General features: G+C 45.3%; 1 protein-coding gene across 1 annotated transcript in view; it reads left to right on the top strand.

Annotated features, from left to right (window-relative positions):
• The first annotated feature begins 5,036 nt into the window (after positions 1-5,036).
• MID1 (midline 1) overlaps positions 5,037-18,577 on the top strand; it is a 341,814-nt gene continuing 328,273 nt past the window's right edge. The window contains exon 1 of the mRNA XM_004758816.3: positions 5,037-5,297. The gene's annotated coding sequence lies outside the window, so the exon portion shown is untranslated. The remainder of the gene's footprint in view (positions 5,298-18,577) is intronic.

Below are 18,577 nucleotides of genomic sequence, written 5' to 3'. Positions count from 1 at the left end.
TTCTTTTTTTTTTAAGGTTTTATTTATTTGACAGAGAGAGGCATCGAGAGAGGGAACACAAGCAGGGGGAGTGGGAGAGGGAGATGCAGGTTTCCCACTGAGCAGAGAGCCCGATGCAGGGCTCGATCCCAGGGTCCTGGGATCATGACCTAAGCCGAGGGCAGACGCTTAACCGACCGAACCACCCGGGCGCCCCGCTGATTTCATTTCATTTAGTTCACCAGTTTATTCACTAGCACCTGTGTGGAAAAGCACTACTAAGGGAACTTGAGCAATGGGAGTATGGCCAAAACAGGGTCCCTCTTGCTTTCTAGGCACTTGCAATTAATATGAGTACCTTGCCGTTCTGGGATACTTCTTATAATGTAGAGAGAGCAGGGGTCTGCACAGTTTTACCCTAAGGTTGGCGACCCAGTTTTGTCTATAAAGTTTTATTGGCACCCAGCCATGCCTATTCGTTTCCATATTATCTGTGGCTGTTCTGGACCACAATAGCAGAGTTGAGTAGTTGTAGGAGGGAGACTTATGGATGGCAAAGTTGAAAATATTTACTATCTGGTCCTTTGCAGAAGAAGTTTGCTGACTCCTGCCTCAGGGTACTTAGTCTTTTGGAAATTTCTGCTTTTGCCTCGAATTTGCTCTGATTTCTTATTTCTTAAAATGAGGTTCGCCAGTGAAGCAGTGCTCTGAGAATTCCTATTTTCCAGTGCTTACGTGGCAAATACCACCATACCAAGGCCTTTACAAGTAAAAGTGCTAAGCTGTCAGTGTATATTCAATTTACAGGCTTGTTTGTGCTCAGCATAGCTTTTCTACCATGTATTTTGTAGACCAGTCATTCCAATCCTCTGTTTGTCCCTGTTGGACATAAGGTTCTTTTTTTTTTTTAACGTCATTCCCCCACCACACACTCTTCAAGGTCATTTTGAATTATAATACAATCCTCTGAGGTGTTAGCTATCCAATTTGGCACCATCTGCAAATTAAATCATCTTGTCTTTTATTTCATCACTCAAGTAACTGATAGAAATATTAAGAAGAACCTGCCTTAGGACATCCTTTTTAAATGTCACTGTTTCCCTCAAGGTTCAGCCAGAACCACTGATTAATCTCTGAGTCCACCTTTAAGCAAGCACTCTAATGGAAATTGGAGCTGGTCAGTAACTTCCAAACTTAAAATGCCAGTCCTTTTGTGAAGGGGGCGTCCAATATGCCTGCTTCCTTGATGCTTTCCTCCAGCCACATGGTTTGCCGTATCTGTCATGTCTTCATTTGTCATGAAGTCTAGCTCTGTCTCTTGCTTTGAAGTTAAACAGGGCCAGAGGACTTGCTGTGGCCCATGGAAGGTGAGTGGAAGTTTAAGTGTCCCTTATGAAGTGAAGTTTTGAAAGGCAGTGCGTGATTCCCCAGGTCCCTGTTTCCTGTCTCAGCAACTGCCGAAGTAGTTGTTGAAAGGAACCTTCCTCAGCCTGGGCTCCTGAGTGGCTATGAATAGGAGAGCCTTCCTGGTTGATCTGTGTAAACATGTGGCATGAGTGAGAGAAACACCTTTGCTGTTACAGGCCACTGAGATCTGGGGGGGGGCGGGGGGTTCCTTGTTACCAGAGCATAACCTTGCCCATCCTGCCTGATATAGCACCATAACATTTTTCTAGAAAGTTCCCACTAAAGCTAGGGGACCATGTTTCTTCTGTGTATCCTCTCCTATTTGCATCCTTCACAGACCCTTATCCATAGTAAAGTATCAACGAAATGCTTACTGAGTGGAAAGGAACTAAAAATAGATTAGTAGTTAGATAATGGGCTATAGTTGTATGCTTTTTCCATCACGTCTTCATATATAGAATTAATGATGAAAACGAACTCCCGGTACATCCAGCTTCCCAAGCGTCTTCAAGATGTTTTGCAATTGAACGCGCCAGTCTTCCTCGATTGTTCAAAGGATGTGTCATGATATGATAGACGCATCAAGTTTTACCCTTTCCCTGATATTTACCTGATTTGGCTCAGGCCAGGCCCACCAAGTTTAACCATAGTAAGGCCAGCCTCTAGCCGGAGAGAGCAGTGTGGACTGACTAGAGTGAAAGCGTTACCTCGGGCATTTGTCTATTAATACTTCAACATGTTTGCGTTATGAGAAATCTGGGAATATGTTAGAGTTTCACATTCCATAATATAGGTGTGCACAACCTCTCCTTGAAGATCATTAGCTGCACGATGGGGAAGACATGCCTGACTTTCTCATGGCTGTATTCCTAGGATCTAGAAGAATGGCTAGACCATGAGAAGCTTCAATAAATTCACTGGGAATGGTTGAAAAAACACCCGTTAGGTACTTGCGGTAATCTGTGAGACGTGTAGCCATTGTTTTCCCCTTGGAGGTGAGGCTTCAAAACATTACCCAAGGTCACACGACCAAGACATAGAACCAGTGTGGAAGCTGACTCAAGGGCATTTGCACTTCCTTCGGTAGTGTAGTACACCCAGGGTGCGGTGGAAATAGCAAATGTTCTAGAGTCTGAAGGACCGGGGTTTGAATTGTAGCTCAACTACTCATTCGTCGTATGGCATTGGGAGTTTCTAAAATATGTCCCCCGATGTTTTCCTTAAACCACTAGGATATTTTCTCTCCTTCAAGTCTGTCTTGTATTTTATTTAGTTTCCCATAAGTGCGATTTTTTGGGCCTGGTGTTAACTACTTAGCTCTATGCACTCTCTCGCTGGGGGCTTCTATGTTCAGGTTGAATTCATGCTGACTCAGTGTCCCAGCCTTTCCCAGACCATTTCTTGAGGCGTCCAGAATGGGTTTAGCAGAGGGTTATGTTCCTTCTTTGAAATATGCTACTTTGAGACCCAAATTTCATTTTGACCTTCCAATTCAATAATTATAGCCTAAGATATTTCGTGTTTAAAACCTAAATGATTGCTTGCTTAGAATCCTAAGAACAAATTTGGAGGCCAGCTTAAGGCACTTAAAGGTTTCGCCTGCCCTGGGGAAAAAAAAATGCATTCGTTGTCTTGCATCAACATGTTAATAAAGTCTAAAGTTCCTGCATAAACAGAACTTGCTTCAGCGGGAATTATGAGAACATAAAGGATGAAGGATCGTAAATGGACTGTAGTAGTGAAAGCCATTTACCTGGCATGGTACACAGCGTTTTATTTAAGATTAATGAAAACCCAATAAGTAGAAAACACTAATATTCCTGCCAGTGGGGGAGTCAAGATGAGTCTTTACTTGATGCCATAGAAATGTGTGTACTGCGAACAGAAAAATGTGTGCAATATTTGCAGCTATACCTTCATAATATTTTATAACCCAAATTCGTATTCAATAAAAATATACTTCCTATCTCACTTTATGATCTTTCTGGAGTCATTTTAGCAGTAAGTTATGAGTATAGAGAGAGTATTTTAATCGGTTTGTATATTGCATTTAAACTCTCTAGACATACGAGTATTAGAAATTACATTTGAACATGGAAAACTGCCATTTTAATGTTCTTCTGCCCTTTAAGTCGATTCTATTTTTGGAAATCCTACCGGAGTTAAATCCTAGAAGATCTGGGATTTGGGATCTGCCACAAGCTGACCATGAGACTTGAGGACAATCGCTCTTATCCCTGCGAGTTAGTTTTGTTATCATAAAAAGGAAATAGTAATGCACATGCTTCTTGGTGTTCCTGTGGAGATAGGAAGAGAAACTGTCTACAAAAATCTCTGCCTGGTGTAAAATGCTATTCAAAGATTAGTCACCCATCCTGACAGTGTGATTTCTGCACTTTACTGCTCATAGCAGAAGCTCCTCCTCCTCCTTCTCCTCCTTCTTTTTTCCCTGCACAATTTTCAAGAGTTTTATTTGATGCATTGGAATCAGGCAGTGCTAGGACCGCCCCCCCCCACGCCCCCAACCTCCACCCCCCACGCCCCTCCGCAGAAACTCTTGATGGTTTGTGCTGGTGCTGGCTTAGGTATGTAAACATTCTCGCCCCTTTCCGGAACAGGGGCTGAAAACACAGCACTGAGCTATTTTTACTACGATTGACGCTATCTGTCCCAGGAGCAGTCACCCAGTGGATGAAATAAGAACAAATGATGGATCTGAAGATAGGTTTTATTTAGCCGGCAGTCCTCACCTCCAACACCTAGTAAGGGGAAGTCATGGGTCTCTACTGAGTCACAGGAAGACTGCAGTGGAATGGGTCAGACTTGCAAAGAATTATTACTCTACTTGGTGGTAGATAATGTGGGTGGGGGAAGCCGATTATTAGACAATTGATATGTTACAGGCTTACCTTTAAAAACTATGTTTTGAGCCCAGAGTTAGGCCTGGCAGGAGTTCTTTGGAAGATGTAGCTTCTTATCTTCTTAAGTCCAGGAAGCTGTTTAAAAAAATTTTCCGTGTAATTATGCAAATTCATGTGTCTTAGATTTCCTTCCTGAAACCATCAAATAACACTTCAGTGTGTGGGCTCAGGAGGGTTATTACAGAGAATAAATAGATGTCATTATGTGTCATTTCGCCCATCAAAAAATACAGTAGCAATTACTGCCTTGTAAAGGGAGTAAACTCAAAATGATCGTATTGCATTATCTGCTACGGGCCTGGAAAAGTTGAATAACTATCAGTTACTGTGCTCACGTAAGGCATTTGAGCCTTATCTGCTGGAAGTTATTCACAGTCTCTCCCTATCACATTTTCTATTCACTTCTTCGAAAATCATTTCAAGACAAGTGATCCTGGTTTTAAAAACACGGAAGGCAAAGGATAACGCCCTCTCCTTTGGGTTTGCTCCCTGCGGCGCCCTTGGATTGTATGAGGTCGGTCCCAGCTCCTGATATAAAATACCGGCTGTTGACTCCCAGTTCTCCTAGAAGGGCCAATTTCACAGACTGCCGGGATCAAGATGATTTTAATTAAATCGCACAAATCCCTTTGTGCTGCAACCCAACCCCCGTGCGGGCTGCTGGCCTCTGAGCCGTTCTGGCATGTATAGAGTTAACCAGGTTACCGGGATTCCTAGTTAACTTCTTTCACCAGGAATGCAACTCATGTTTACCTATATAAGGAAACCTGTTAGGCTGACCTGAGTTTGGCAGATTTTTGCGCTGACTGGGAGGCGTGTAAGCACACAGCCTGGAAAGGGGAGTGATTCGGAGCTGGACAGAGCAAGCTTCCTGCACGCCTCAGCCATTCAGCTGACCCGAGGCGGCCTGCTTGGAGGACCTCAAGGCTTGTCTCTTCCGGATCACAGCTGAGGAACGGAAACCCCGTCCTGGGAAAAATGGGGAAGCCGGTGAGTCTTACCGATCTCTCTCTGCTGGCCTCAGCTAAGTGGCACTTCCCGCGGCTTTCACCCAGGAAGCAAAGGGAGAGGAGGCGTAGCTCAGCCTCCAACCCCACAGCTCCTTCCCGAGCAGACACAGTGCTTCGCAAATACCTCCAGGCAACTTTTCCTGCCTGTTTTATACAACAGGAACTCACAGAGGCAATGATTTTAACGCCTTAGACATTCCAGAGAGTGTTTTTACTAGCCAAGAGTTTGCAGACCCTCGTGATGAGCGAACTTTCTCATCTCTGTTGCACTCTGAGACAGTGGAAATGAGCCTTGGGGTGCTTTGGGAGGAGGCTGACTCCCCAAGGAAGTAATAGTAAATCTAAGTGGGTTCTTAAAACCACAGGCAGTGTGATACTCCGCAGAAGTGCAATTTGTCACTAAGAAGGCAGCAAAACCCTTGCATCCTGCACACGTAATAAAGGACACCTTCTGAGCCACTGAGGAAAGGAAGAAGCCGGGCTGGGCTCTTTGTTCTAGACAGTGTAAAGATCACTTGTGCGTTTTGACAAGTAGCGTGTGTCTATTTATATATAAGGCGAGAACGATGAATGCGAGCTTGATGTCAAAGGCTTTGCGGTCGGTTGAGTGAGAATGGGGTGACGCTCTGGATGTGTACAGAAATCTCAGTCTGAAGGTGATTAACATGGAAATGTGAAAGTGTTTACAGGGCTTTTCAGGGTGATTGTAGTTAGGCTGGGGAACACCCAATTATAAGAGGCAACCGAGAAAGAAGAAAAAAAAACTACTCCAACTGAGTTCTGGGGCACAGGTAAAACTTGGGAAAAAAGAGCCGATTTTCTTAGAGTAGAGCTGTCAAAAGTGATCTGGAATCAAGAATTGTTTTTTATTTGGAAGGATTTTTTTTTTTAATTTTTTCATGCCAAAGGGGGTTTTCTTAATTGAGTTAGCTGGGATAATTGTCTCGGAATGATGTGACTGCTCATCTTTTAAAGACATAGTGTCATTTCCCGTCCTGCCCAGTGACTTAATCCTAAAGAGTTTGGGGAACAGGACTCTGCTAATGCCCGTGGCAAGTGGCACGGGGGCCCGGGTTCCGATTCCTCAGATTCGGAAACTGACCTCCAGGAGAGCCATCAGCGCAAGCAAAGCTGTGGCCAGTTTTGTTTAAGGCCCTCAACTTGAGAAAAGCGTAGCTATGCCCGGTAGCGTAGCTGCCGTGAAACCCACTCACCCCAAGGAGAGCGAAACCCCAAAAGGGACGCACATGATAGAGCAGACGTTTCAGTAAATGAAGCTTTCAACGGCAAAGGCAGCAGAACCGAGACGCCCCATGCAGACGTTTTTGAGCCATTTGGTTCTCTCAGTGCTGCTCAGGAAAACAGGAGTCTGGATATTGTGTTGCTTTCATTGGGAATCAGTAACCCAGGAGACGCAAAACACTATTGGAAAATAGACGGTTAATAACAGATGTTCATACTGGGCTGTCTCACCCCGCCGATGAGATGGCCTCAGGCCAAATCAGCCGGCATGTCCGCTGTTTTTCCTGTGAGTTAATATGTACACACTTATTATATACTAATTATATCAGTGGCCGAGGGAATATATAAGCAGAAAGATAGATAAGTCTCCTGGGCTAGGGAGGGCCTCGGGTGAACGGGGGGATTTTGAATCTCATGTCTAGCGTTCTCCTTGCCACGGGCATGTGAATTACAGACAACTGGGGGGCTGGGGGGCGGGGGCCAGACTCCACAACCTACCGATCCCATGGCTCCTCGGCAGCTCATTTGGGGGCAGTGAGAGTGATTATTGTCTTTAACACCTTGGTGTCAGTAGAGTCTCAGGAGGATTCCTTCTGGAAGAGGACACTTACTTCAGTGGCCAAAGCGTTCCTGCAGTGAAAGGCAGCGAGTTGGGGGCATCGGCCCCTCCGAGCCACCGCTAGCTGTTGCGTGGAGGTACACCCATTCGGCAGCCTCTTTAGATCTGGGAGACGTTAGAAAGTATCTCAGTTCAAGGAGATTGAAAACTCCTAGGGGGAGAAAAAGACAAGGGGCAACAGGCCTTCTCAGAGCCTTGGCATGCCCATTTGTTAGTATGTGTGGTGACTCCCCCAACAAGTGTAGCCTAGGAAGTATGGTCGGCTGCAGATGGGCCTGGTGGCTTTGTTTTTTGCCCGATCAGCCTAATGAATACTCTTTCAGGCAGAATTTCCCAGTGCCTGAGCCCCAGAGCGCTGGGAGACAACGAGTGGGTCACAGACCTGCCCAGATGTTGGTCTGGCTTGTCATCTGGGCCACCGAGCCATGCCTGGGCTGGATATGGCCTCCTGAAGGGTTATCTCTGGGCCACGCAGCTTCCTCCGTTGGCCCCAGTGCATTGTGCAGACGGGGTGCATTTCTGTATCTGTCATGATGCGCGACAGTTAGGAAACTGACGCTCCAGGCGCAAAATGTAGATGGCGCAAGTCAAAATTCTGCGTCAGTCTGTTAACCTAGTCCTTGGGGCTGAGTGTGAAGGAAAACATCCTTTTGTTGTCTCTCATGCTGCAGAGGGGATGTCCAGGCCCTCTGCATGTCATCCGGCTCGCCCTTTCTACTCCATAAAGAATTTTTAAAAGGTGTTTCTGCGCGTGCACGTGTGCGTGTGCGTGCGCGTGCGCGTGCGCCTGCCTGTGTGTTGTTCGATTGTTAAAGATCTACAAAACTGATATACAGGGTTTCCTCATGGGATCCTTTCTAACGTTTCGTTCTGGTTTACACTTCCCTTCCTCAGACTGCGATCAGGGTTGCTTTGGCGGGGATTCTGCTGGTGCCAGTGTGGCCTAGTCCAGAGGCAATGACATAAAAGAACCTGGTTTCAAAAGTTATTTATTAAATGTAAATTCCTTCCTTGGACACTGTACCAGATTTGTAAACGGCATTCCTGTCCCTGGTGAACTTTCTCTGGCTTTCTCTGCCTACCATTTGACATCCATTACCTTTTCAAAAACATTTGGCGTTATTAATTCCTGTTCCATTCATTCAGCAAATATTTATTGAGTGCCTTTTGAAGTCCCATGCTAAGTATTCTGGAGGAAAAGTGGGTATATAAGAGACAGATGAACTTAAACCAAATCTTCATGCCGCCAAACACATTTCTGCCGAGAGAAATCTCACTGCCTCTTGAGTGTACGGCATATGAAATACGAATTATTACAAACTTACGTGACCACTTCTTTTTTTCTCTGATCATCCCGAGGGACTTCCTTTAAGTCAGAGCTTCCCAGCCGGTGGTCATAAACCGGTAACGCACAGGTCAGGATGTCCACGCCTTCCGTGGCCAGATGATTTCCACATCGGGTGTGTCGGGTAGATGCCAACGAACTTAGTTACACTTACAGAAGAAAGATGCCACTTTGCTCCCTGCAGAACATCCATAAATGCCTCTTTTTATATTTTGTTCATGTAATTTTTAAGTCCACTCTTTCTTGGGGGTATCGGGGATTCCCGGGGCACCACACAAAGAAGAGAGGCTTTCAGAATACTGAGTAACTCAAGAGCTTTGATACTGGTTTTTAACCACTGGAAATGATTAAGGTTCAAGTTCCAGTGACAGTTCTCATGAAGCAGACGAAAGCAGCTGCTGTTACTTCTAAGGTTGTATATATAAGGCTTAGGACTAGGGAGCATGAATTAATAACTGGTTTGTGTCAGTAGGGTTCTCCAAGTATCTAGGGCATTGGCAAAACCAATTTAAAATATATTTATATTTGAAGAAAGGTTAGCCGGCGAGGTGAGAGACAAGACTAGGGTTTCTAGTTAAATGTAAAAGTACATTTCCATATTTTAATTAATCGCTTGCAATCACATAGAAGGGAATCGTCTGTGAGTGAACCTTTCAGAGAAATTAAGTGCCTTTATATATTATTGCCAAGGGTTCAGTTAATTTTATTTTTTATTTAAAAGGAAAATAAAAATGGATAGCGGTGCTTTGTGGAAGGTAGCATTTTCAGACATGCGTGGTGCTGCACGGCGGGATGTGTGTAAAAAACGGCTCTCGTTGGACGTCGTCATGTGTTCACTCTCCTGCGAGTTGCCCTTCACTTGTCTAAACTTGAGACAGAAATGAAATTAAGCAGAACTTCTTCAATTTGACAGTTCGAGTTTTAACATGTGACAGAACTGGAATTTTAGTTAAAAAGCTTAAGCCAGGAAATGCTGCATTATTTATAGGTATTGTTCTGCCGTGGAGGCTTTTGGTTATTTAATCCAAAATTATTTTCCCCCCTGAGTATCTAATTGTGCCGTTATTTAGGTCTGTGCTGAGCTCTCATCATGCATTGCCTCAGGGAACCAAACAGTATATAAACTCTAGAGAATGGATAATAAGTTTACTCGAGCTGATATACTTGGCTTGAAGTTAAGGAACAAAGCAGTGGATGGTGGGTTTGGCCAAGTCATCTGAAACTTCTCTGGGATTGGGTTTTCCTCCTCTATCAATGGAGACACACATACGCAGGTCATCGGACAGTTATGAGTGTGGAAAACGGTCGTGTCTGGGCAAGGACCTCATGCAAGGCTGGGCCTAAGGCCAACTGATAAGTATTAGTTGGATCCCAAATGGATGTCTTCAAGTCAACAGTTAAGGGATGGGAGGAGCGGAAGTGCCGGCACCCGCTGGTGGGCTGGTGTGTCATTTTGCCCACTCGGCGACTTAGAATCTGCTTTTCAGGGAAGGCTGACATGCGTTCTAGTGTCTCGTTCCGGGTCCTCTTTGTTTGTGTTCGTGCCTGTCCCCTGCAGGTTTTTGAGTTTCAGACCCTTGTTTTCAAGCCTTCTGCCTTCCATAGCAATCTAGGTCAGCTCAAACATAAGCTTCCTCCTTTTAAGGTGGTTTCTCAAAAGCAACACGTTTTTGTAAACAGAAGAGAAATACTCACTTTGTACTTACTAGTTTGACAGCGTGGAAGCTTTTCCAATAGCAACGGTGGGAGACTGGGCTAGTGAATCCATTGATAAAATCCTCTTGTTTCGTTAATGACAAGTTAGAACATTTCCCTGGCTTCGGTTCATAACAGCAGTTCTCCGGGGGTCTCGAGGACGGACCTCTCTAAAGGCGTTGCACCCCCGAAGTTACCCCGAGACCCGACTCTCTTTCTCCCGCTCCCCATTTACCACACCCCTCTGCTTTTTGGTACAAAAACACACACACAGGATAACTCCAACTCAAAAGTGATTTAGAAAAGTTGGAGTCTTAGTAAGTTGATCTTGCCTATATTTCCCACTTATGCATGTACAGGATGAACATGTGATTAAAAAAAAAAACCAATCTAAATAAGTCTAAAAGAACTCTTTCAATTAATGTAGCATAAAATATTTAAATGCTAAGAAAACATTGGTTTATAGTCTAATTGGAAGATTTTTTTTTTCTTAGTGTTGTAGCTTATCTCAAGTTCAATGAAAGTATGCCAGACATAGGGGACCTATACTTTTTTAATTTTTATTTCAATTCCAGTTAGTTAACCTAAAGTGTTATATTAGTTTCAGTGTGCAATATAATAATTCAGCACTTCCATATATCACTCAGTGCTCATCACGATAAGGATCTACATTTTGATCAAGCCACTGCTGTGGACTGAATGGCATGGTCCTCCCTGCTCCCAGAACTATACCAAAATGATATTCCTTCCTCGTATGGTCCTACCTGGGAATGGACTTGCCCATTCACACCCGCAGGAATATCCACCAAGTTACTTCTCAGTGAGCTAATTCCTTAACCTTTCTAACACATATCCGCAAATGCATTAAGAACCAGGATGCTTGGTGGATTCCATAGATCTCCTGGGTTATCTGTCCAGAAAACTTCGCTCCAGGCCCACCTGAGCCCTGAGAGGATCTTCCCCTGGCCTGGGGAAAACCCTTCCTCCTTTCCATTTCTTTGGTAGGCTTTGCCGGGCACATGACTTCTCCTCTCCCAGCGGGTGTGTCTGAGTTCAAAAAATGCCTAGAACTCAACAGAAATGAAAACAGTATGAACTTCTATGACCAAGAAAAGTTCATGGGAAGGCAAGACAATTTTATCAGGACTACAGCCTAGGCAGCCACAAGTGTAGGATACATCCCAACATCAGCCATACTAAATTAGAGAGAATTTCCCCTCTGAAATCTCAAGAAATACAGTGTAATGCCACCACCCCACAGGGCTGCCTAAAATCTCAGCATTAGAGAATGATTTCATTATCTTTCAAGGCATCAAGAGTGTTCTAGTAGAAATTAATGGCTCTGGAGAGAACAACACCTGCAGTTACCATACTTGCTGCTCTGGCATGGATTTGTCTCCAGTGAAGGGAATTCTTCTCCAAGGATTTCTTCTCCAAGGAAGGGAACTCATGATACATCGTCTTGCCTGCCCACGAACTTTCTTGGTCATAGAAGTTCATACTGCTTTCATTTCTGTTGAGTTCTAGGCATTTTTATAGCTCAGACACACCCACTAGGAGAGGAGAGGCCATGTTCCCGGCAAAGCCTACCAAAGATCCTGTGAAAATGGGACAAGCGGTGGGGTAGGGATGAGGAGACAGGAATGCAGGGACGACAGGAAAAGAGAAAAATGAGGAGGAGAAGCTCAACATCCATTCAACAGTGCTCACCAAATTCCTGCTCCGAACCAGGCATCACCCTACATGCTCAGACTAAAGTAGAGCATGCGCCCCGTGAGGTAGCAGTCACGTGTCGGAGGCAGACGTTGATGCAGTGTCCCTCAAACAAGGGTAAAGGGGCGCCCAGTACAAAAGCTGAAGTGTAGCTGTATTTTGCCATGAGATTGTACTGGGGGGGCTTTCACTAATTGGGAAGGAAGTCAGAGCAAGCTTCCCCAGGACAGGGATGCTTATAGGAAAGGATGTGAGTCAGTGTGCTTGGAGGGGAGGCAATGGCCGGACGGTATGAGGGAGTTTCCAACAAGGTACGACATTCCTCTTTTGGAAAGGCCACGTGGGCAGCAACCTAGAAAAGGGGCCATTGGGGTGTCAGACTGAATGTGGGTGAACTAAACAGGAGTCTAGGAGAGGGGTCTGGGGAAAGGTGATGTCTACTCACACTAATATCGTGGCAGTAGAGAGGAAGAGAAGCGGATGGCTTTTAGCTCTATTTCCCAGGTGAAAGAGACAGGAGTGGCGGTGAAGGGGGGACATGGGTGATGGGGAAGGACCAGGAGGTGTCAAGGCAGACTCCCAGGAAGTTTGTCCACCTAATTAGGGGGAGAGTGGGATCCTTAATGACTTAGGGAACGACAAAATTGACCTGCTTTGGGGCTAGGGAGGGAAGTCCTTTGTAGGCTGCTGGAGTAGAAAATGCGCGAGCTTTGGGGCTGAAGATACTGCTGTGGGTTTAAATCCTGGCTCATCCACTTACTGGCTCTGTGATGCAGAGTTTCTCTGAGCCTCCCTTCTCCCATCTTGCAAAAAGGCCATAAACACCCATCTCACAGCGTTGCTGGGACAAGCAGAAGACCTTCATCTAGGGTCAAAGGTCCTACATACATGAGTCACTATTATTACTCCACATATTCACCAGCAATGAAGCCTAGAGGAAGAAGGGTTATTTTCAATGACTTCCTGGGGGCTGTGGGTGAGGGCGTAGGGTGGTGTGTTGAGAATCTGGACGGCTGAGATCTCCATGCTCCGTGAGTTTCCCTAAGTGAAGTTTTGTCGCGGTTGATAACGTGCAGGCTAGCCATTCATTGTCAGTCGTCTGGGGAATGCCTTCTGATTCCATCCCAGCCCTCTCTCCTCCTCTCCCTCCGCCTGGATTACGAGATTCTATATAGGAAAAGCTACATTACTTTTCTCAGCTGAGATCCCTTATCACTTGTAAGAGGACTATAGGATTTAGGAAAATGTAACCCGAGAGTTTGCACTAACAGATGAGCACACCCGGTTAACTTCACACTCCCTGGAGTGTTTGGGTGAAGGTTTTACCGTTCTGTTTTTCTAGCATCAACTTAGTGAGCGCCTTTTATATGACATGTGTAATTCCACTGCCCTTGACTGACCTCAGCGAATTCCTTTCTGGCTTCCGAACATGCTCTCGTTAAAGAGAGCCATTAGGCAGTGAAGCTGCGGCCATCGGCCATCGGGTTAGGAAAACCTTGTCATGGGCAGGTGAAGGGGAGGAGGGGGCTAAGCCCTGTGGAATCCAGGTATTAGCTTCCCTCCCTGCAGGTGTTCCGGGATTGTAGGATCCAAGTCCAAGTTTCTCCTCCGATTGCCTCCTTGCATTTCTTTCCCTTTGTTCCTTATGTGTGCTCTCAAGTCTCTTTGCTTTAGAGCCACAGTTCCTCCCTCAGTGGATTTTCAAGAAGATGAAGTTGCCCACCAAGACCGCTCAGTTATTTTTCCAGGCAAGAAATATTCGTTTTCCTACAGGAAAACATGTGGGAGAGAGTGAGAGGCTTTCCATTCTGCTGTTTCACTCGTCATGTTTGGGCGCCAGACGGTGGATACGTTTGTACGAACTCGCCAGTAACCAGCTTGGTTCTCCATCTGGATCCTTGAGATTTGACCGTGTACACCCGGACTGGGAGCTGGGCGTGTGGGAGGCTTGGGGAAGGAAGTGGAGAGGAAGCTGTCATCTGAAATAGAAGCCTTAGGCACGTTTGTAAGAGCTTCCTCTTCCCCTGCCTTCATATTTCTTTTTCTGTGCGACCACTTTGGTGCAAATGCGTTCCAAGATACAAGGGCAGTTTAAAAAGGCAATTCTAAGTCGGAATTGTATCTCCAGAGGGGCTGCCATTTCGCGGCTTAAAGATGCACTTGACTTTCGTTGTGCTGAGTTCAAGGCAGGAGCCTTCCAGGGAAATTTGGAATCAGCGTTGCGAGAGGAGTCGCTCAGCATCTGGAGGGTTTCAGATTCACAACACGGTATCAGGAAGCCAGAACTAGACAGGGTCACAGCAGAGGGAACAGTTCGCTTTGCGCATGAATGTGGTTACCTGCCAATAAATAATTTGCCAGTAGTTCAAAGATAATGAAGGAACCTGGTCAAGTGATCCCGAGTGAAGGTCACAGCAAAGAGAAAGTACATGGAATGTTATAACGAGGGAAAATGGTGAGAACTTCTGTTTGCAAATAAGCTCTTGCAAAGATAAGGATGTGAGCTCTGCTCACCATCAGGCCCTCTGGGCCGTTTATCCTGCTCAGAAAGACTGAAATGGGGAGGAGGAAGGCCTCTGCCGACAGATTGTCGGCCATAAATTAGTTAATAAAATCTGTCCTGCGTTATCTCCAAAACAGCCTATTTTATATATACTTGTCCATTTGATTTATTTGTTTCTCTGCTTACTCCAGACTGTGTTTTGGTAGCATAAGTCAATATATGAGTTTCAGATTATACAAAACTTTATTTATAAATGACCTGCCTTCTGTGGAGAAAATAGCAGTTGGGTGTGTGTGTGTGTGTGTGTGTGTGTCCGTGTGTTGTATATAATTTATTGCTGTTGATCAGGAATTTCAAAGTTAACTTTAGATTTCAATATATAATACCAGTGATTTCAATTAAACATGTATATTGTTATCTGTCAAAATACATTTATCATAAACTTAATTTTTATTGCTGCTTCCAAGAACTTTTCAGGGCTTACAGGTTTGCAGTAAAGTATTTCCACTTAGGGACGTGAGTACATCCGGTTCTCATTTTATGTCTTAGAGTCACTATCAATGATAAAGCAACATTGTATGTACCTATGTCCATTTCTGTATATATTACATATATGCACCTGTATGTGTCCATTTGGAAGGTTCTCTATTAAGGAGGGTAAGCTGTAGCCATTGTTTACTGAATTTTTTCAAAGTCAGATGACAGATATAAAAAAGAAAATGTCACAATTTTTTACAACCAAGTTAATCATTTAGAAGATACGTGGAAGTCCAAGGAGGGAGGGGGTGGTGGAGGGGTGGGAAGAACAGCAACAAAAGAAAAGCAAAGAGAGAGAGAAGCAGGAGAGGAGAGTGAAAGGGAAGGTCCCAAAGCAGCAGAACTCGCCCCTCCCCTCCCCTCCCGAGGCTCTCTCCCTGCGCAGACACAAGCCCAGCAGACAAACAGGTGGAGGACAAAAAGAAGGGGCATGACGCAAGTCGCTAGAAAGTGCCCGAGACTGTAAAAGAGAAAGAACAAAAGGGTGAGAACAAAACAGCTGAGGAAATGCTGGCGCTGTGTAAGCAGATGAGCCAAAAGGAAGTGCAGAAGAAAGTAGGAAATGAGGAGGTCACGTTAAAACCCCAGGGAGTGTGGACTGAGACAGAAATGGTCCCTGTGCTTGAGTGGGTGGATGACAGAGAAGACTCTGTTCTGCAGGCGTCTGGATGGAAGGAGGGCTCGATGGCCAGGAACGAAGGTGGGCAGGAAGGAGCTGGGCAAGAGGAAGGCAAGAAGCAGGTGAAGGGGGAACCTTTAGCCCACGTGAGAAGACAGCCAGCCACGCGCTAGCTCCCAGAGAGTGGTCGCACGGTCATGCCCTGGGGGGTGAGGTTGACCCCCAAGATGGCACGGCTGGTCTCACCTTCGTAATTAGTCCTAAGCCGATGGTAGTGTGAATACAATTTACTTTGTTAAATGTCCCTACTCGCTAAGAGTGGTGTAGCCGGGACCCCACAGCTCCCAGCCTTGAGATGCCCCAGAAGAGGGTGCCTCTTCCTGATCTAACAGATGATTATTCTGGAACAGTGAATGATAACTTGCTGGGCCGAAGAGTTCATCCCCCAGATGCCTTCCATACTTCCAGGAGTCATTTAATGAGCCCGCAGTACCCGGCTTAACCCCTATTAAACACTTTGGATTTCGGAAGGGGAGTGGGAGGGAGAGGCGGTTGTGTGTGAATCCACGTCCACTGCCAGGTCACCCGAGTACCCAGTGCTTGACTCTGACTGCAGGCTTAGAGCCTGCCCGTGGAGGTCCCAGTCGGGTCTCCTGTGGGCTTGGACTTGGTCCTTTGTTTTTCCTGTGACTTCGCTCATAATAACTTACGTTTGCAATTCAGCAGTCCGAGGAACTGTTTTAATGGCAAGTTCGGAACTTACAGGCAATCACACATTTCAAGGCCCAGCTCAGGAAACGAGTTTGAAGCGGCATGTTAACAGTGAATTCTCAATTCTTAGTTGTGTCAGGGAACGACGCTCAGAGTGGTCGGGGAAAGCTCCCCGGTTGTTGACTCCAAGTGACGTGGCTGCATTTAAAACTCCAGTGGGCAGTTGCGAAGATGGCAAGCTTTACTTGGATACCGTGCCATCGCACCTCCATTAGTGCCCTGGGTAGAATGCAAACATCTGCCTGCTTTTATTGCCCGTGCGTTACTTAAGACGTTTTGTTTCTTTATGACGTAAATCACTGGAATCAACTGTTTTTAAAGTCTCTTTTAGTGTTTCCCTGAAATGATCACTCTCTACAATTGTTTAATAGATAATTGGCCCTTTAGGTGCACAACAAATTATACAGATCAAATTTCCTGCTTTCCTGACCTTTTGCAAGAATGACGTTGGGACAAAGGTACCCGGGACCGGGGTGGAATTTGTTGTCTTCGGGGGCTATGTGAATTGTGGGTCCACGTTAGCATAGCTGGTCCAAAGAGACCTCATGTTTCCATTTACTGACTGTGGGACAGTCAGCCTGCTGATTTTTCCCAGTAACCGGAACTTTGTGGATTTGCCTTGCAAGGGTTGGCTGTTTCCTTCCCTGTGTATTTATTTACCTTACCCTGCTGGCTGCTGGGTAATCTGTTTGCCCTGTGGGCTCTGTACACATCCAGACAGAAGAGCTTCGGGGCAGTAAGTACCATCACTTTATTTCCAATGGACTGGCTGTATTCCAGGGCCTCTTGTTGGGAATTTTCTCTTACTTTTATGGCGAGTCAAGGTTTGAAGCCAGTGGGACCGCTCAAGACAACGAGAGCCGTGAAACCCATCAATTATGATTCCAGATTTGAGAAAAGATTGGCACAAGCTATAATGGATAGTAAAATGGCTCTCCTTAGCCCACTGATTAGAAAAGCTTTGGACGGCATATCTATACACACGGGGTCCTCTAACTCGTAGGATGTTACAGAAGGGGCCATCTGGAAGAGTACTCTCGTGGTATTCCATAAAATATGACTCTTACTCAGATCCTAGGATTGCACAAGGGGAGGAGGCTTCCCTGGGATTCCCTAGGGCAGAATATTGGAAGATGATTGTTTGAGGATTGTGAGAGCTCCTGGAATGGGCCAAAGAATTAAGACAGGAACTAATTGGGAACTCTGAGAGACCAGACAGAACAAATGTAGAAATGTTAGTTTGTAATGATTCTTTCCACTCAACATCTATGTGTTTCTTGCTCTCTGTGGTTCCAAATACTGAATTTATGAAAATGGAAGGAAAGAAATGAGTGGGTGCCACAGGGGAGGAAGCAGGGGTGGGGAGCAAGTAGCCACTGCCTCGTGATGGGGAAAGAAAAAGAATGGGAGAATGGGAAGGAGAAAATTTGAGGTCATTGCATGGAGTAAATGTTATCACTACAATGTGGCATTTAGGACATTCTGTAAGTCACAAGTAAGGGGTGTAAGGGAGATAAAATACAGTCCAAACTAATTTTATTTAATTACTTGAAAAGACTAGATGAATGATCTTCAAACTTTTACAATATTTCTAAGTATTCTCTCTCTCTCCACACACACACACAAAGACACGATGCAGATTATCCCTCCATAAATTAACCAAAATAAAATTAATACATATATGTTGCTTCCCACTGCAGCTAAGGAAAGATGTGGAAAAGAAGCACTCGCTTTGTTTACTCAGCCCTCAGTTTCCCACGGCCACTATCACTCGCTGTTCGATGCCCTCTAAAGATGTGCAGTATGTCCTAGAGGTTAGGAGAGCAAACTTTTGAGCCATGCAGACCTGAGGTAGAATCTCTGCGGAGCCACTTGCTGGCTGGACCTCCCACCGTTAACACTTAACTCCCTGACCTTGGCTTCTCTTACCACCTGCCTTCCAGGGTCATTTGCTAAGAGTAAATCAGAAGATGCAAATGCAGCATTCTGGATATTCAGTAAGTGCTCAATAAATGCTAGCTAATATACCATCCCTGCTAAGTTCCTTGAGACCGATGGCCTGATATTTGATAAACACAGGAGCTACAGAGCTGTCACTCTGCAGTACAAATTGTGCAAAACACACTGCCCCTGGGTGAAAGGGTACCCACTAAAAAAGTTTTTGAGTTTGTTGGCTAATACTGCTTTTACTCCAAATCACTCACGGGGTGCCTGGC

Source organism: Mustela putorius, unplaced genomic scaffold, assembly GCF_011764305.1.
Source record: "Mustela putorius furo isolate JIRA1106 unplaced genomic scaffold, ASM1176430v1.1 tig00003836_pilon_pilon_pilon, whole genome shotgun sequence".
NCBI lineage: Eukaryota > Metazoa > Chordata > Mammalia > Carnivora > Mustelidae > Mustela > Mustela putorius.
This window is presented reverse-complemented; position numbering and strand designations above follow the sequence as displayed.